Genomic DNA, 18,672 nt, shown 5'->3' with positions numbered 1-18,672 from the left:
GAGTGGAGAAACTGATGCCATGCTGTGCCCCAGGCTTCAGGTGACACAAACAATTACAGATGATGAATTATGTGCAAACATTGCAAATTATCACCTCCTTTGTTTACAGGAGGAAGATACAAGCCAGCTGACCAAAGTAGCACTGTGATGATAAAAGCCTGAAACCAAAGCAAGACAAAAGGTCTCCAAGACAAAAGGACAACCTCTGCTAGCAATCCCTGAGATCTGGAGCTGGGATTTCTCCTAGGCTGGGGAAAATGAATGCAGTTAGTTATTGGCTACTTGCTGAACACCCACAGACACCATAAGTGGGATGTCAAAGTAACTGGCTGCAGGGCTGCAAGGTTTACTGGGTTGCTATTGAGCCACAGTAGATGAGATGAACCCCCCCAAATTTGGGATAGATTAAAAGATCTAGAACTTCAAGGCCTTCCAAGCATCTAAACAGAAACTGACACAATGGTCTAGAAACTTGATTTAGTAACAGCAGGAAAGGCGTGGAGAAAAGAGTCACAAACCCGAAGTTTACAGCAGTCAGCCCGGTGTTACAGTGATTTAATCTGCAACAAGATTGTGCCAAGGCGTGTGAACCATGCCTAGTTCAATTCTTGTGGCCCCTCAGATCCTTCCCCATGCATTTGGTGTGGTAAGAAGGATGGTCCCACACACCCACATCTGGTTCAAAAAATGGGGTGTTGGAAGAAGGTAGCACAGCAATGAGTGCGTGTTTGCTTCTCAGCTGTGCATTAAGGAAGACATGAGGGCAGAAACAGGGAGATTCTGCAGTGAAGCCTTAGAAAAACCCAAAGGCAAACAGGGACAGAAGTGGCACTGAGGTAGCTGTGTAGATCTGCTCTGTGCTGTGAGTGAAGGCAGAAAACCTGTCTTCAAGTTCTCTGGATTAGGGAGAAATGTTGCTGGCTTACCAGGTGACAGTGTGAAACACTGCCTTTCTGCAGGAAAATGAGGCCTTTGAATAGTTCCTGTACTAAACTACTGTGGCATTTAGAGTATATTCAAGCAGAGTCCAGAAGTACAGTTTGCTGGCTTGTCTACCTCTTGAAACCAGCTTTACTGATGATCTCTGGGCATCTTGGACCTGCCCCTCCATGCCCTTCTCACAGTGGAAAGTCGATTATACCATAAAGTATCTCTGCTATTCTCCTTGGAGTGTAAAAGGAGTATAAAAGATATCAGAACCTCCTCTGAAGCTTGCATTCCCCTGCCACCGGGCACACAAACATTAGTGGGATTTCAGACTCCTAGATTCCAGAAAGATTGAAATCTTGCTTCCCAGGGCAAAAGATTGACTTGGTTATTTGAAGAGAATCTGGCTGCCAACCTTTTGCAATCTCTGCAGAAGGAAATAGCTTCAGTACTGCTTGCTTTATTCATCTGCCATGCTGAGTTAGGAATGGCTGAGCACAGGGCTTGCAAAACAGGATCCAGGCTGTGCTCACACATCCTGCTCCAGCTGCAGCTTTATGGATGAAGCCATTCACTCCCCCATCCTGGGCTCCCTCCCCTCTCTTCACCTCTTGCTGCCAGGCATTCATTTTTTTCATGCAGCCAAGGCAACTACCAACCAGAGTGTAATTGTACCCAGTCAGGCTTAGTAAAACATACAGATCAAGATAAACCTATTTACCTGGTCAGTCTCTGATGGCACAGCCCTGAAATGGTTTGGGGAAGGATGATTTGAGACTGCTGGAAAAGGCAAAGGAGCTCGAGGCCAAGTTGCCTGTGGGGTTATCCAACATCAGCCAGGTCTGGACAGGAGCAGAGCCCCCCTTCAGTCGGAGCTGCCAAAGAGGAGTTTTGAAGGGGAGCTGCTGTGGAGTCAGATGCTCCAGCAGTTCAGCATGGGGAAGACACAGGAGGGCCATGACCCATGGGATATGCACCTTGTGGCTTAGAATGGCATCACCTCGCTGAGCAGAGCACAGCAAGCTGCACATCTGGAGCTGTGGAGCCTGTAATTACAGATGTGAGGCACACTGGGTCACTGTGCTGGCTGCTGAGCTGCTGGAGCTGTTTGAGCCTGGGCTAACTTTGGTGTGATTCATGGTGTTAATGATGCACTTTCTTTGCAGTGAAGGAAAGAAGCCTTTTGTCCTTTCTTTGTTTCAGGATGGCTTTGCTTTACATCTGTCAAATATTATTATTTTGTCTCCAGTTTGTATTAATTTTTGCAAATTGGTCCCCACAGTGAGAGTCTGTACAAAGGTTTTGTGCTGCATCTTCTAAGCCTGCCTTAATGTCAATGTTTATCTTTTGAAGCTAATAATTAAAAGGGAAAAAATACTGTCTGTGGATTTCTGTCGTGATGCCAGTTGAGTCCATTTTCTCTTGTTGGTAGCTATCAGATCTGACTTGCACCCACAACAGACTGTGTTTGTGGGGGGAAAAGTGTCACTGCTTTTATTTCATGTCTGGCCTGACAAGAATAATAATGAGAGCGGCAAAGCACTTGCATCCCCCAGTTAGCCAGCTACAAAACAGGCAGGCTGAGTCCTCGATGTACTGTCAGTTCTGTGTGTTGTGTAGGCAATTAACATTGATGCTGAATTAATTAATGATGAGAAAACATCAAAGGGTTGGGGTGCTTCAGTTCAGATGAGCACCAGAAGCTCAGATTGTTATCAGATTGTCTAGGAGTTGTCTGAGGGGATCTTATAACCAGTGTTTTGATGCATGCCAGGAAAAGGCTGTGGCTTCCACCCTGTGTGTCATGTGTTCAGACCTCTAAAATGTTCTAGGAGACATTTTTATGGAGAGTGAGCATTTCTCTTGTATCTATTATGACCTGTTTTGCAAGTATCTCATCAAAAGTCTTACAATTGTTCTGCTTTAGAGATACATTGCATGGATCTTCTTACAATAGGTTATTAGTCTCGACTTGTGCATTTTTAAGACAACGAATGAATTCTTATAAGCATGGTCCCTGGAACAGGCATAAATAGAGGGAAGGAGGTCAGCAGTGAGGCTGCAGGTACAATTTGCCATCTAAGGCAACATTTCCATTCCCCTGTTTCTAGAGGTAGAATTAGTCTGTGTATTTTATGGAATTATAATTATTGAGCTTGCCTTGTCGGATGGATCAGAGAAACCCACTGGATTAAGTTTGTGTGACAAGGTTTTGGTAGCAAAGGGGCTACAGGGGTGGTTTCTCTGAGAAGCTGCTAGTAGTTTCCCCTATGTTGAAACTAGATTATCTTTAAAGTCTCTTTGAACTCAATCCATTCTGCCAGTTTTTGATATGTACACGTTGGGGGTTAGGTGTCCTTCCTTTTGTTCCTTCTCACCTATAGCATTTCCCCCTGACTTTCGGGGAAACCCAACTGCTGGTATTTATTGGGTGCTTGAGAAGGCAAAGAGTTTGGCTGGGCCCAGGGGGAAGGGGGGCAGGTTAAAAGGAGGATGGGGGCAGCTGTGGTGGGGCTGGCTTCTTCATCTTCACAGCTCCACACACTTGGGGCTGGTCTTGCTTGGGGAAAGGAATTCACCATAACCCAGATGGAGCTGCTGCTTTATCTTTTCTTCTTCTGCTGCTACTGCTTCTGCTTCTTGTAATTCTCCTGATTCTTCTCTTCCCTCTTTGTTGGTGGCCTCACACTCCCTGTCCTGCCGGGACGTGTGGCAGTGCCAGCCACCACTGTGGAGCTGCTGATACACCTCAGCCACCGGCCCAGGATCTCAGCTCATCCCTCTGCTGATCCACCTCAGCCACCAGCCCAGGATCTCAGCTCATTCCTCTGCTGATCCACCTCAGCCACCAGCCCAGGATCTCAGCTCATCCCTGCTGATACACCTCATCCACCAGCTCGGGATCTCAGCTCATCCCTCTGCTGACACACCTCAGCCACCAGCCCAGGATCTCAGCTCATCCCTGCTGATACACCTCAGCCACCAGCCCAGGATCTCAGCTCATCCCTGCTGTTCCAGCCGGCTGTTCCTCAGAGCCCTGCAGGAGCACCGGGACCGCCCGTCCGAGGGGTTTGTGAAAACAAAGCCTCTCCTCCATCCCTTCCCATCTCAGCCAAGAAAGCTGTCATGGGGCCCCTGGTTCTGATTTCCTGCTAATACTGTATTTATTGTTGTTTGTTTGCCTGGTTATGCCAGTAAAGATCTATATATACTATATCTATATATATATATAGATATAGATATAGTATATACTGTCCCCAGATCTCTGCCTGAAAGCCCCTTGATTTCAGAATTATAATAATTCAGAGGGAGGGGATTTACATTTTTCATTCCAAGGGAGGCTCCTGCCCTCCCTAGCAGACACCTGTTTTCCAAACCAAGACAGTACAGCAATGTTTTTGGTCCCATCCTACAACCATAAATGTCTATTCTTCCTACAGAGCAAAGCAAGTCACTGTGTTAATGGCTGAACTGTCAGCTGTAGGAAGGCATGAGAACCAGAACTGATCAGCATGAGAGACATTGAAAGGAAATCCCACCAGTGTGTGGAGTGTGGCATACAAGAGCTGCTGCTGGGCCACGATGCAGAATTTCTTCCTGCATTTGTCCTCAGAATATAATTAGGTGTGTGATCCCACATGTGCGCCTGAAAAAGTTTCTTACTGACAAGAATAGCAAAGTTTTAAAATTAAAAAAATATGAACCAAAGGGAATGAAAGTAGTCAATGTTTTATTATCCAAAGAGAACTTTGATGTAGAAAAGTTGCACACAACCCAAACCATCAATTAAATTCACCTCATCTGTGGCCTGCTTGATTTCAAAGGTCTTTGACAGGACTTGTACAAAGAAAGTTTTAAAAGTTCTTGCATTGTAGTTAGTATTTAAAAAATCATGACTTTTTTTTTTTTTATGACTATACATACCCCATGCCTCTTCCTAAGGTAGCAAACCAAACATCTGTTTTTTAGTCTCAAAGATGCTTGGATCACGATCAAAGGGAAAGGTTGCCAATTAACCCCCATGATCTCCCCACCATGTGTGTTTGATGCCATATTTTTTCCATCTGATTTATTTCATCTAAGCTTGATATTAAATCCCTTACCAAAGTCAGATTAGCCATGGCTTTCCTATTGCTCTCACAACACATCAAAGCTCCAGAGGACCCAGAAGATTGAATTAGCCACTGTCTGAGTCTTCATTGAGCTGCTCTTAGAGACATCTATCTGTGTAAGGAACAAAGGGAATAAGTGATATCTCTGCTCTGAAACTTTCAGGAAAGTTAAATGTGTATAAAGAAAGACTAAGCTAAATTTAAACAAGTACTATGCAGAGTGAGCTATACACAATAAAGTGGGCTCTTATTCCTTGTAGAAAAATTACTAGAAAATAAGCAGCAACAAAGATCTTGAATAAATTGGAATAATTTTAGTACATATTTCATCAAAATGGGATGCATTGTGTTACTAAAGGAAATATGTTTGCTATTTGTATTAAAATAACTTTAGAAATGGAGGGAGGAGTAAAAACACACTGCTTATTGCAATCATTAGTTACCTTCTCAGCCCTAAGGGACAAACACTTTAAGTCTGTCTCAGGGAGCTAGGATACTGCCAGGAGGATGCAGCAGTGAGGAAACTTGAAGGTAATGCTTGGGAGAAAGAGGGTAACAGTTTGTTTAGAAAGGGGGAAAAAAAAGGAGACTCTGAATTTAGCCTTTAGAGCTCAAAGTTAAAAGACATTGTGTACAAGACTGGATTGACCTCATTGTTCAGGTAAGAGAGGTGTGCCTCATCCCCAAGGAGGAGAGTTATTTATTTTTAGGAGGCTGCACATGTCCCTCCCACCTCAGTGAGCAGTCTAAATCAGAAATAAATGAGCTGACTTTGGTCCCATGCCATTGGCACTACAACAGTGACAATGAGCAGCGGGTTGGGCAGGGCTTTGCTGTCACTTTCTGGGGCAGCTCCCTGCATGTCCTCTGTGAAGGCACAAGTAGTGTCAGATGCCATGATGTCTGTATAATTGCATCTAGTCCATTCTGTGGGAGAAGGTGCAAAATCTTGGCCCTAGCAGTTGAAATTAGGATTCTGTCACAAGGGTTGTTCAGAAGTCAAGGAAGACCAGTACAAATCTTTAGGCCCATGCCATGCATTGTTTTGTGTTTCTCCTTCAAACACATCTGCCACTTCCTGGTGAACCAATTAAAAATTTTTCTGTTTTGGAGACTGTGGGGAGTCATTTCAGATTCAAAAATGAGAGGAAAAGAGTAAAGGAGGGAGTTGTGGTTTGATGAAAGGACTAGCCAAGATGTGGGGCTGAGGAAATCCTTTGGGACCTTGAGTAGTAGCTATGCAGGATGGGAAGAAATACCTGTAAGAGCAGTGTGGGTTTTATTTTATTTTACAAAGGCAATTGTGTAAAATAACAAAGCATGATACAGAGGAACTGGAAGGGCATTTCTTAAAAAGAAAAAAAATCCTTGTTTTAAAAAAAAGGAGACGGTCAGAAGAGAATAATATAAAATACAGAGTCAAATGTGGTCACTCTCACACAATGGTCTGGTGGAGGAAGGCTCCCCACTGTAAGAAGCAGTGCTTGTGTTAGGTAATATTTATGCTGCTAAAGCAGGTGACTGAGGTCGGAGTTTGGAGCCATGTTTTGTTCTCAAGCCTTGTCTTTAAGTTGTGTTGTGTGGCCAGGTATGAAGGCTGCTGTGAAGAGGCAGGAGATGAGCTGCTCTGAATGGTGGATGGGACAAGGAGAGACAGTTTGATATGGCAACAAGAGGAAATATTCCTGGCAACTGGCTAGTACTGCCTTGGTCTTAAGCCATCTGCAGGAGCCTTGGAATATGAAACCTGAGGTCTTGCTCCACTCAGGTATATTTAAGTGCATGTGTAAAGCTGAGTATGTAAATTAAACCATTTGTTTTCAGTGTGTGATGAATCTAAGAATGTTTATTATCTACAGCCTTTGAAGTCTTGGCATATACTGACATAGTTGCTGTTAAACTTTGGTGCATGTGTGTGGGTGGAGGGGCAAACATTGAAACAGGAGAATATTGTTTTTCAGCAGCTGATTGGAGTTATGGGCCAGCAATGGCCAATGTTATGCCAGTATTTAGTTAAAAAAGAATTCCAAAACACTCACAACTACACAACTTCAAAAACAGACTTATCATACCCATCAGCATCCCAAATATGAGTCTGATGTAGGAATGTTCAGCAAAGATTCAGGAATTTATGTACTCACATCTCTAGCACTTGGAGTTTAGTTTTTCCCAAATGTGCCTACTCAATGCCAGCAGAACTGTTTTGGTTCCTTTGCTTCAAAAAGATATTTTAAAAAAAAATGTTTTTTCTCTGTACTGAGATCACGTTCAGCTGTACAGATGGTTTTGATTTTGTTGTAGCACAGTCTTACCTACATCACTATCTTCCTTTCTAAAATCTTCCTTCCTTTCCCCTGCTTTATTTATACTGGCTCTTGGGTAACATGAATCTCAAATTTTTCTCTTAATAACAAGTGTCTCCAGACAGTTTATTTTCAGACAAACCAACATTCATAGGCAGATCATGAAGTTTTCTTCCAGAGAAGTGTTGGAAATCTTGTGCTGTTTAATGGTGAAATGGGCTTTGTTTATTTTTAAATATTTTTTGGGCCAGAACAATTTTTTCTTTAGAGTGCTAAAATGAGCCAGAATAGAGCCAGTATCATCTGCTGATCCCCTTCAAAATACAGGGCAGAAAACACTCTGCTGTTCCTGTCAGTAAACCTGGCAAAGCTTCTTTACCTAAAACATAATTTCCATGAAGATCAGTAGTCCTGACTCCATGAATTCAAAAGGAGAAAAGTCACAGTGTTTTCTGGCATGTCTGGTGCTTACTGGTTCTTGCCATTAGAAATCTTGTACTTCAGTCTTAGCTGACCTCATCCAGCTTTGATTTTAGCTATGAGTATTCTTAATGCTTTGTCTTTGGAATAAGGAGAAAAAAAAAAATTGGTTTCTCAAATGCCATTTGCAGTCAGTCAACAAAAAAGAGGCCATTCAGAGCAGCTGAAAAGCAACACTGAAATGGTAACTGAGGTATGAACCCCGGTTCAACCTGCTTCCCCCAAGTTTTCATGTAGGCTGGGAAGGACAGGAATCCATGGGAAGACTTTCAGAAGCAGAAGTGATGAGAGTTTTAAGTTGCTTTTGGTTATTCCCTTTGTTGTTCTCAACCCTGGGACTGAGCAGGCAGAAAAGAGAGTGGAAAATGCAATGGGAGAGGCACAAAAATGAGGCTGAGTGCTCAAAAAGTGAGCCCCTCATAGCCAGACTATTTTCCCATGCTGCATGTCTGAAGCCGATAGTAGAGTTGGTTACAGAAATACAGATACTTAGAGCTCAATTTTCAAAATCAGATTTTTAATCCAGCAATTAAACACCTGCACACTGATTATTCAGAAAGCCTGTCAGCACTTACCTCTTACAGTGGGTGTCAAGTGCCAATTTTAGGTCTAAGTGCAGATGTAGGTGCATGAACAGAGGGTTTCAAGATTGGAAGCCGGGCTCTTAACAACAGGTTCATCTGCCTGTGACTCCCCTGCACTGAGCAGCAAAATCAGCTGAGCTTAAAGGGGTAAAAGACTAAGAAAAAGGAGCACAATCCAGCTAATAGCTGCTGTTATGAAACTGTTGGTAGATGACTTGCTGCCTGACAAGGAAAGTCCCGTTCTGCGGAACAGGGCAGCAGGCTCTTCAGTTCCACATTTACATTTCCTTGCTTTGCTTCCTTTTAGCTTCTGAACTGTTTTTCAGTGCCTTTCCCTGTAGACTGAGCACATAATTTATTTAATGGAGTACAGCACCTTCTGAACCCAGCGAGCCTGGCTGCTGTTTGACATCCTTCTCCCATGGGGTAGTGGTGCTGTGCTGAGGGGCACCAGTGTACCCTACCTGCCAAGGAGTGAACAAAAAGCCTGAGTGCTAGAGTCTGAAGGAACAGAGGAAAGGAGTGTAATGAAAGACAGGATGCAAAATGAGACATTGAAGGCAGCAGGGCAAACACAGCTCCTGTCGTCAGGTTTCTCCCTGATCTGGGGACAGATGGCCTATCATTCCTAGCTTGTGCTTCAAGACCCCCTGGGAGCTGTGGTCAAGTATTTTCTTTAAATACAGGCTAACACATTGATAGTGTGAGCCACATATATCACAGATTTGAGGTATGGATTTCTGCTTTGTTCAAAGTAAACCCAGAGAGAAAGGCAGCCTTGTGCTAATATCTGCTGGGATATTTCTTGTGTGAAGGAAAGGAATCAGCTTCAGGTTGTGAAAAGGGGGGCTCTATTTCTGTGCATACCCAGCCAGAAGCTGACTGAGAAGAAGCAGCAATATTTCCAGTTTGTAAGGCTCAGGGCTGGGACAAAACACCATGAATATATTTGAACAAGACTTTCTAGAGAGACAAAAGAAAACCCACCAAACGAAGGAGCTCAAGCTGGTGTAAAGAGTCCTGCAAATGCCAGTAAATGGCGATAGAGCCTTGCTTTAAAAAGTTCAGCTCTTTGAAAAGAAAAACCCCTTCTCAACTAGAGCAGGACTCCTCTGGTTCACCTCATTGAGATGAACAAAAGCCTGAGGTGTGCAACCAAAAAGGCAAATTTACTGTGGCCTTGAAGGGGGTGGAGGAAGTGCTCTGTCAGTGAATTCTCAAAAGTAAAAGTGATGACACCCCAACCTCTTCCTCCTTGTGGGTGGGAAAAGCACAGCAAGAGCTAATGTTCTTCCCACTATCAAAGGAAGAGATGCTGCCTGCCAGATAAGTGTAGCAGGTTGAAGTGGCATTTTAGAAAGCTGCCTGAGTTAGCCCTGGCCTCAGGAGAGGTAGCTCAGTGGTGCTGTGTTAGGAAGACTGGAACATCATGAAGAAAATGCTGCTTGGGTGCCATAGGCAGCTGCAGCTCCTGCAGCATGGAGGCTGCCACCTCTCCTGAGGATGGCAAAGGTGAAGGCTCCTGGAGGGTTTAAGATTTAGAGCATTATCAAAGTAATATCTAACCAGTCCAGACCAGAGCCAGCAGACCTTTGTTCTTGTTTGCTCCTTTTCTCTTGCAATGTGGAGGACCTCTTCTCCTTTGCTGTTCATTTGTTTACTCTTTCCTACCCCCTCATGTGTTCCTTATCTCTGTCATGAGTCTTGGCACTACCTGCTTGGAAGAAGAGTGTATGAAATGAACAGCTGCCTAGAGATGCTGGGGCCTCAAATCCTTTTCAAAGCAAGTAAATTGGGAGTAACCACACCCAGCTGGATTGGTGGAAAGAGGTAAATGATTATTATCAGTATCCTAGAAATGTCAAATGATGTTATCAATAGTAGAGCCCCAATGTGCCTGATGCTCCTGTGCATCCGTTGAGGGAACACTGCCTCTATTCAGAGAAAGCAGGAAAGAGTCAGAGAGGGGATGAATTATCTTACAATAAATCACTGCAGGATTAGAACGTTTGTTTCTATTTACACTTGTGTCTCCTTTCTCCAAATTGCATAACTTATTCTAGAAAAAGCACCACCTCCCTGTCTTATGTCATGCTGGTATTGCTGAACCTTGAGTAGATGCCCTCTCATTTGAGGTTGATGGTGCAACAAAGCTTTACTGATTTAGTTGCTGGGAATTTAAAAAAAAAAAAAAAAAAGCCCCCAGTTATTAGACTTCTTGTTAAATCCCACCATAGCTGAATAACATCTGGCTTTCTATAAATACAGCAAGCCAGTCATTAACAGTGGGACTATTCACTGTTTACAGAGCTGCATTTGAAAAGAACCAAAATGCAAAGTATTTGCTGAAAACCACACAGCATCTGTCTGCAATAGACTTTTGATAAACCCTGTCTTACGTTCCAGTCATCTTCATATTCCAGTATTTGGATATTTTGTGTATGACTAGTCATCTTTTTTTCCAGTGTCACAGATACGTTGCTGCTACAAACAACATGAAGGTTTCTAACATGCACAAAAACTTCTCGTGTTCAGAATAACAACCTTGGACCCCTGTTTCTATTTAGGTATGTGCAGAAAGTTCATCAGAACCAATCAGCCTTTTATCCAGGTAAAGCCCTTTGCTAGATCAGGCAAAATAAACACAAGTTGTGCATTACGTTGGAGATTTCTTAGAAACATGTTAGTTGAGATCACACTGCAAACCCCAGCCTCACAGCTGTATGTTGAGAAAGCCAGAGGAGGTGTGCAGAAGTAAGGATCTCCATCCACTGAGGTTGAGCATCTTTATAATCCACAGGACCTCTGATGCACACTTAATCCTCTGACACTGCAGTCCCTCCAGGATTGGGCTGCCCAGACAGACAGACCTATTTGGAAATAGGTATGTTGAGCCAGACTTCCTTGCACATGCTGACAATTATGAAGCCTGGTTTCCACTGCCTTTTTCCTGTGCAGATATGCTGATGCTTAATAAAACTCATTAGAAATTTCCCCAGGGGCTAAGGAGAGAGGAATTTTTCCCTACCTACAACCCAACTCTGTCGCACACGTCTAGGAGCTAAGTCTGTGTAAGAGATCCATCTGTTGTACGTGGCTAAAAATTGCCAGAGAGGTTAAAGAGCGACCCTTGGGTGGACAGGCAAGACTATACACAATGACATTTCACAATGATTCCTTTCAGGGAAAAAGAAGACTGGAGGGGGATGTTTGCAGTCCATGACAGAAGTGCCTGGCACCGAGGCACTGGCCCTGTGTGGTGAATCCACATTGGTTTTTCTCTCAGTGGGGCTGCTGCATTAATGATATTTCCCAGCAGGATGCTCCAAGGAGGTGACACAGGAGGGCCAGAGAAATCTTTTTTATTCTGTGAGAAACGCCCGATAGCTGGCAAGGCTCTCAGCTGCTTTTGCAAAGGTACGTTCACCCATGTCAGGATGTGCAGGCTCCAGCATGTCTTGTAATTATGTTCAGAAAAATCTGTCTCTTTTTTCATTGTGAATAGACACAGACATGGATTCTTGCACCTTTTCCTGCCTGCTTCATGCTGCTCCTATCAGTCTGACCTCCCCTGCTATAGCATTGGTGGCAGGAGTCTCCTGGGGAGGAAGCCTTTCTGAAGGAGAATGAGTTTTTCGATGCATTAGAAAATGGATGGGTTTGAACTCAAAACCATTTTGAGTTTAAATTTTAATTTTAATTTTTTGGTATTATACTGCTATCCATGGCTTCTGAGTGTCTTCCATATGATAACAATTAGCAATTCTAATTAGTAATTTTATGGAGTCTGCTAGAAAAATATCCTTCAGGACTGTGCCGTAGGGCTGTAGTTTTCAGTTTCACAATGGTAGTGCAAGGCACAAAATGCCTCTTTTGTGGAGGCTACTGGTGACACATTTTCTGGTGTTATAGACTGGACATTTGGGGGAACTGGAAAGAATATGATCATTAAGTGTTTCCTGGATGATACTGTGGCTGCGTTCCAGTCTATCTGCATACACACACCAATACATATAGCCTGAATATTTTTTAGCCTTTTAAGAAAAAGATGCTTAAAAAAATGTCCTCAGCAGAAATACAAAAAAAAAAAAAAAATAAAAAGTGAAAGGAAAAATAGCATAGGGCATAGCCATTCACAAAATCTGCACAACAGAACTCCTGAGTGCAGGACATTCATGGGGTGAGATCTATAGGAAGATCCCATAAATTGCGTTTTTGCCTGGGACACTAAGTGCAGTGGTGTAAAGTGAGTAAATACTTTCCTGCTTTGTGTCAGCCCAGAAAAAAAAAAGTGAAGTCACTGTGAGTGACCCTGATCAGAGATTGGTCGAGTTATTTTTTAATCTGTGCTTACCCTTGGCTGTATGATGGATCATGAACCTGTGGAGAGCTGTGGTGGAAAATGCAGCCACAGGCCAAGATCCCGTATGGTGTGCTCTCCTCTAGCACTGTGTTCAAGAAGGCAAATGTGTTGGGGGGAGGAGGGAGGATGTGGGGGGCTGAACACTTTGAAACTCAGCTCAGTAACAGCAAGTGCTATAGAGTATGCACTATTTAAATATAGTCACTAAACCAAGGAAAGCTGTCAGAAATTGATGTAACTTTTGATGTTCAAAACAGTAATGGTAGAGGTTATTGCAGTTTTATGCAATATGGAAGGAAGAGATATTTTAAATTAAACAGGAAATTAGCATATAGTGATAACAGACAGTAATGTTTATTATGAGATACTTTCAACCTGTGGGACTGTGTACATGCAACATGTGAGCAGCATTTCTTGTTGAAACATTCATGTCATGTGCCCAGCCCAGAAAGAGACATGAAATCACCAAATTAGAAAAAGAGGCCTTTCCCTTTAAGTAAGGGAAAAATACAGGCACAGGAGGAGTATTTAAGGCTCTAAGAGACCCTCACACTCCCTTCATAGTCTGATCTTCAACCCATCAGAGCTTGTGGGGACCTTGGTGTTGAGTATATCTTATGGTTTCTAGAAACCATTGATGGATTTAAGTAGCTCAGGTCCCACCTGAAGAGAACGACAGCCTGAGGCTGAGATGTAAAAGTGCACAGAGAGCCAAAGCCACAGCCCCAGGGCCATCACCTCCACCAGTAAAAGCAGTGTTAAAATCAAAGCAGCGGTGCAACGAGCTCCTCTCCATGGGCAACACTCAGTGCCAGATGGAGTGAGCTCCCCAGAGCACCTGCCTGCTGAATCCCCTGAAACCACAGCTGTGTTATTCCTTTCACAGAAATTGGGGGGACGTTCTCAGCTCACTTAAATCTTTGGCTGAGGTATTAACACAGAACAGGAGAGGAATGAAATGAAGTGTGCACGGGACAGAAATGCACACTGGGTCTTCTGCTGGCTCCTAAGAAGAAATCCCAGTGTTGAGCAGTTTACTGTGGCCAGCTGGGATGTAAAAGTTGCACATGCTTGCAGGGCAAGACAAAAACTTCCCTCTTCCTTTCTGAGAGTTTTCTCCCCTCCATAAAGCTCTCTACTGCTGTGTCACCCTGCAAAGAGACTTAGCCACTCCATGGGGATGTGTATCTGCAAGCCCTTCTGGCTACATAGTTATCTACATATAACTAATCTGGGATAAAAATGACTCAAAGCTGGACATTTTCCAGCTTAATAAATTTCTTTAAAGCAGGGGAAGCCCAAAAACATAACCAGTATAGTAATATATTGCAGGAAATACTCTTCAGTTTTAATTTAAAATATTTTACTGCTGGCATAAGCTTTAGAATGGCTTTTAAGTGTATTTTTTCTGGTATTTCTATGAGATAAATTTTAATTAGTCTTAATCAATGGAAACTGGGAGAAGTGTGCACTGCCATGTAAAATGAGAGTTGCAACCCTGACCTATGCCAGCCTTAGGGAGCAGATGACAGTGGATGGTAAATGCAGGTCTTGTAGTATGAAATAGCAAGTTAACTGATTAGTAATTACTGTTGCTAATAAAATGCACTCTGAAATTGGTGCTTTACTGTGTTAATAAATTTTTGAGTAGTTTTTCTCTGTAAATATTATAGCCTTACCATGTTGAGACATTTTCCAGCCATAAACAAGGAGGCTGAACATGACAGTGGTCCCACCCTAGAAGGAGAAAGATTCTATTCCCCACAATAAGTTCCCCTATTAAAGCCCGTCTCCAGTGCTTCATTCCTCACATAAACACTTGCTGCAATTTCAGGTTGGTACTAAACTGGTAGGACTGTACCACATTAATGGTGTGTGAGCCCAAACTGCCTGAGAAAATACTTCATTTAAATTCAGGAGCCCTTGGATATGGCTAAAACAGCGGGAGCCATCTAACCTAATATCAGCCATCTAATAGTACTCTACCCCATGGGCTTTTAAGCTCCCCATGTGATTGATGCATAGTTCAAGGCACCTCTAAGAGCAGCCAAAGGTGTGGTGTGTATCCATAGGGGCACAATTTGGGCTTGGACATAGATGGCTTTGTTTGGGTGGTAGCACCACCAAACTGTGTTACCCACAGTGTTACTGTGACTGTAACTCAAGTCCCTCTTTCCTTGTTTGCTGATGTTCTTTATCTGCAACAACATTCAGAGGTTGTCTATCCGTAGCAGTTTTCATACAATGGATAGACTCATTCTGGGCCAAGTAATGAGAAAAAATGCTTAAAGCAGCATGAGAAGGAATTTATATTTTTCCCCCCTATCTGTGCCTCGTGAAAACCCCTTGATCCTCCTTCAGAAAACCAGGATCTTGGTAAGATGTACTCTAGCTTAAACCACAAGCCCCTAGAGTGTGTGAATATGTATTTAAAACAGATTTTTGGAGGAAAATGAGCCATTATTCCATTTTCAACTCTTGTTGCCTCTGCAAAGAAAAAATGTGGGACCTGTGTTATGCCCTGCACAAACGGGATGGAGGGCAAAGACTGAAATCAGGTGTGAAGGCACCTATCCAACACCATGGAACAAGACACAGCAGAGGCACAGGGAAAATTCTACATTGGGGGTGGAAGGAAGGAAAAGAGACTTGAAGGAAACTCAATGAAAAAATACACCCTCTCCCATTTTATTTTTCTTTTTTTTTTCCTTAAACCTAAATCTACCTGGCATAGTGTTAAGCACTATTCCAAATGAGTGTTGTTATAAATAGTGCTCTGCAATGCAGCCTTCACATATGACTGTGTCAGCCTGCCGACAGCAAAGCGTGTCTCCATTTATAACCTCACTTTCTTACCTTGGTTCATCACCTTAATTTGCCACTGTTACCTGGGAGCTGACAGCTTCCAATTACAGTCACATTTGCAATTCCAACAAGGAAGCATCAGGGTCCGGGTTTTAAAGGTTTGGTCTGTTCTTTCCTGAACAAGTGTTCTCCCTGAAGTCCACTCACCAGCTTGTTTCTGAGATTGTCATCTTTTTCACAGAGGTGTTTTGGACTGCAGTGAAGTGTAACCTGTGTGGATCCAATGTAGTTCTCACTAGAAATGTTATACACCATTACTGAAGATTCCAGGTGCTACTTTGAAAGTTTTCTGCATTTATACTAAGCAAATGACCTTTAAATTTGGATCAAAGTTTTCTTTAGAGATTTCTGCAGGTATAAGCTGCTGAGTTGCTCATTTAAAGTGGCTTGGTGAGTAACACACTGATGTGAAGACAGTTTGGAAAGAAGTCATGGAGAAATCAAGGCTGGCGGTGAGTGAGGTAAATTGGAGGAGAGTGCGTGGGAGCTGCTGCTGCTCAGGAGGCAAGCATAAAGCCTGGCCTGCCCTTCTTCCTTTTGTCATTTCCTTTTATGTCCAGACACTGCAGGACTTGAGACCAGGAAACCAGATCTTCCAGCTCCCTGCTCCCAAATTCAGTCTTTCTTCCCTTTTAACCAGCTTCTGAATAGGAATGAATAAGGGAAGAGGAATGACATTGACAGAGAGCGATTTCCCAAAGGGGCTGAGCACTGCAAGCTCTAGGGAAGCTGGTGAAGCAACTTGGAAGTGCTCTGGAGAAAAAAGCTGCCTCTGGGGAGAACCTTTGTGGGACATCAAAGGTGATTTGCATGGCTGAAGACAGATCTCAGACCTGATCCTCAGCTTTGCTGATGTCTGATCGCTGTGCCACCCTTTATGGCCCCAGGACATCAACCAAGTAGGTTGGGTCCAAAGTAGGAGCTGCTGCATCTGAATGATTGATTTTTTTCTTTTTCAAAGAGCTAAGCAGAAGATGAAGCTAAGGGAGAGACCAAGGGACTCCTAGATACTGGCAAGGAACATGTCAAACAAGCAGTCTGAAATTCATAGCCAGCTCAACAGAAATCCTGCTGGTAGTGGAGATGAGAGAAACAGACCAAATTTTCCTTTCAAATATGTGACAGTGGGTAGAAATGAAGTCTCTTCCATGTTACTTCTCCTCCCAGCTTCTGATGATGCCCGCTGACAACAGATGCCACAGTTAGAAGGCCACCATCCAGGAAAGGAAGCTGGTGTGTCTGCCACCCCCTGGTTTGTGTCTTTTGTTCAAGCTGCAGCCATCCCTCCTCTTTGTATTTAGTGGCCTCTAAGAGAGCACTGCCTCTCTACTCTGTGCAGGCAGGAGACAAAAGCAGCTCTGAAATAAATGCCTTCTCTTCACAGAAGGCTACTTGGAAGTGCTGCTCTCATCCTGAAGTGAATGGGGAATCCTTGAACCGGGCAAAGTTACACTGACCATGTCAGGGACAGCCCGGAGTTGCTGCTGAATCTTGCTTTTGTATTTTCATTTCCCTACTTAGAAGCAGGTTTGAAAAGTGAAGTCATTTCACATCCTTGTGTCAGAGGCATTGAGCCATTATTTAGTACTTCTTTACAAGATTACATAGAATCTCTTTGGGTACTTAATCAGGGACAAGGCACAGGAAATTGTATAGCTTTCTGTCCTGCTGGGATCTGAAAGTAAATAAGATCTGCTTTTTAATCACAGGATCGTCTTTAAAAGACAGTATAAAGGGCAATTCTCTCCTCTTTCCAAAGGAATTAATTCTGTGGTGTAAGAAATTGAGAAGGAAGCAGGAAGGGACTGGTGAGACTGTGTGGGCCAGAAGTCATATGCTCCAAGCAGCTCCCTAGTGTAGTTAATAGAGTTTGATTAAAATGTGTTTTTTTGTTTTGTTTTTTTTTTGTTACACTAGTTATCATAGAGGATTGTTCCCAGCTCTGAGAACCCATCCTTCTGGGCGCAGGAGGAGCTCCAGAAGCATTTCTCCAGTCCTATGAGCAGAGTGATCAGTTATTCCCAGGCGAGGTGGGCAAGGCAGCAGCCACAGCGTAGCTGCAGGATGGATTCCTGCATGGGCAGGATGATGTAAGCGTGCCACAGCCCATTGCCCTGATGCAATCCCTGAAATGTCATGGGCACACACTAGAAAATACCCAAGACGCTTTTGTTTTTCAAGGTGCAGGAGAGATTAGTCTGGTCTGATTGATCTCCAATGTGAAATGCAAGGAGAGATGTGAAGGGGCCTTCCTTGGGGCTTTGGATCCCTAAGAGAGGAGAAAAGGCTCTGCAGAGGGTGGGGTGGGACCCACCACCCACCTCTGTGTGTTTCTGAGAGGAGCATTTTCATCCATGGTGATGCTGGGGCTGCTGCAGGCTGCACCACACACACATCTGCTGTTTCCCATCTAAATATCATTCAGCATGGGTGAATAACAAGCAGAGACACCTGTGCCTGCACTTCAGTTGATCATTTTCCTAATTATATGACATTTTTTCGTGGGTCAAAACATACTAAAACAACCACTTAGTGGAAAGCTGGTTAGAAGTGTGTGACTGACTCACTAATAAAATTGCTTACTACACTGCCAGTGCCCTTAGTACCCTGTAGTACCTGTCAGAAGAGCCCAAAGCACCTACTGGATTTTGAGCCTGATTTTATTTTCCTTTACACCAATGCAAATCAGGAATGACCCCTATCAGTCATTGCCCGTGTATAGGCACATACATAAAGGCTAAGAGGAGGATGAAAGTCCTTAAGGATGGATGGGGAGATTAATTGCAGTGAAATGCCCTAGACAACTTGTGTCACCCTATTTGCAGCTGCACAGTGCCACAGGCTGCACAAAACATGGAATAATGAGTGTACATCCTGGGACTTCCTAGGACACTGCTGTCCAGTACTTGAATCTGACTACATGTAAGAGCTGGAAAAGAGTTTACCAGTTTGATGGTAGGATGAGGGACACAACACATGGAAAAAGAAAAGCAGTTTGAAAGCAAAATACCCTAAGAAAAAAAATTCTGTGTGGTTTA

The sequence above is a fragment of the Cyanistes caeruleus genome, chromosome 5 (assembly GCF_971803275.1).
Source record: "Cyanistes caeruleus chromosome 5, bCyaCae1.hap1.1, whole genome shotgun sequence".
In the NCBI taxonomy this organism is placed as follows: Eukaryota; Metazoa; Chordata; class Aves; order Passeriformes; family Paridae; genus Cyanistes; species Cyanistes caeruleus.
This window is presented reverse-complemented; position numbering follows the sequence as displayed.